The sequence below is a fragment of the Coffea eugenioides genome, unplaced genomic scaffold (assembly GCF_003713205.1).
Source record: "Coffea eugenioides isolate CCC68of unplaced genomic scaffold, Ceug_1.0 ScVebR1_61;HRSCAF=304, whole genome shotgun sequence".
In the NCBI taxonomy this organism is placed as follows: Eukaryota; Viridiplantae; Streptophyta; class Magnoliopsida; order Gentianales; family Rubiaceae; genus Coffea; species Coffea eugenioides.
This window is the reverse complement of record NW_020864475.1, coordinates 93995-95700: the sequence shown is the minus strand read 5'-3', so window position 1 is coordinate 95700 and position 1706 is coordinate 93995.

Here is a 1706-nt window from a genome sequence, read left to right as displayed (position 1 = left end):
GGTTACATTTCCGCACTTGTTATCACTTTGATTTCTGTTCTTATGTTGTTATGAGCCTATGGAACGGCTATTTACTTGAATCTATGATATGTATGACTTTGGGATTGGCTGAGGAAAAATAATGAAGCCAAAATGGCTGGAAAATTAGGTAAACACAAAGGGCGTGCTGCCCAAATTTTCGCTCGAGGGCTAGGTTTCTATTTGAACTTGTATACTTTTGTTTGGCCAATACCATGACCGGCTTTCCATTTTAAAACATGATACCTCTTTAGGTTAACACTTCAAATGCTAATTACTCTTTCCCAAAATATAGAAGTATGAGTTAGGATTATCGGCCACAAGTGAATTACTTTCAAGTACGGTTTTAAGAGTCCTCCTTTTCCATATGATTTTCATCAAAACCCTTGTTATATAACCTCTACTTGAATATATAGTGACTTTTAGTCATACAAACGATTCTTTATGATTCCGAAAGATTATTTTCTTAGCCTATCTATTTGTCTTTTGATTTGTCGTTAGTCAAATGTTTTCCGTTGGAATTCTATAAGCCTTTTGAACTTGGTTTTGTGATTGATTTTGAAACCCTAGTTATTTTCATCCTTGGGTCCAAACAACCCTCTTCTTACTTTAAAGTCATCTTTACACGTTTTACTCCTAATTAGTCAGGTTTCTTTGTTTCCCTTAAATGTTTTGCTCGATAAACTGTAATATGTTCTCTTGTTCAATCTTAGGTTTCATTGGTGACTAAGGGTAATATCCGGAAGGATATTTTGCACATTATTTTGCATAACTAGGTGAGTGTTCCTTGTTTGCTATATTTTCTTGACTTATTGGCTTGTTATTATTGATTGATAATGTGTTAAGTGCTTTCAATGATTGTTAAAACGAGTTTTCTAGGCGAGTGTGTACTTTATCGTACTCGACCTAAATAAATGTGAAATTTTCGATGATTAATGATTAAATGCTAGTTGCGCATGAATGTAAGGCGCTTGGCTGAATTGGGCCCTGCCCTTCGTTACCGATTGACTCGAGCCAGAAGCGGACTCGGTCGGGCGATATGGTGACCCTGGGTGAATTTGGTATACTCGAGTATTACCTTGTATTCCGGCTACGTCCGGATGGGTGGAGTCCGGACAACGTCCGGATAGGTGGAGTCCAGTCAACGTCCGGAAGGGGATGAATGAACGAACGAAGGCACGAGGGTTTACTTCTCAAAAAGGAAATTTTCAAATAACTGGAAGAATAAGGGGAAATGTCAGGGGAACGAACGAACGAACGAACGAACGAACGAATAGCTCCATGTGAGCCCGTATCCTTTTAATGAATGTTACCATCGTTTTCCATTGTAAATGTTTCTTGAATTATTGATACTCCATGTTTAATGTATTGAATTGATTGTTTGATTATTTGTTCGGAACCTCACTGAGCTTTTAACTCATCCCTTTAGTTTTGTTTTCCTTAACAGGGGACGGCGAGCAGAATGAGAGCTTAGACTAGCTAGTCTAGTTCTTTTGTTTCTTTTGTTTTTCTTTGTAATGGTTCTCGCCCTAGTGCTTGGCACGGGCTGGACGTATGAAGGATTGAGAACCTTTGTATATTCGATCTTTATACTCTCTTTTGGGATGGCAATGTATATAAGTTCCGCTTCAAGTTTGGATCGCTGCCCCATTTATTCTTGTGATTTATTCCGATTTTAATTGAGGACT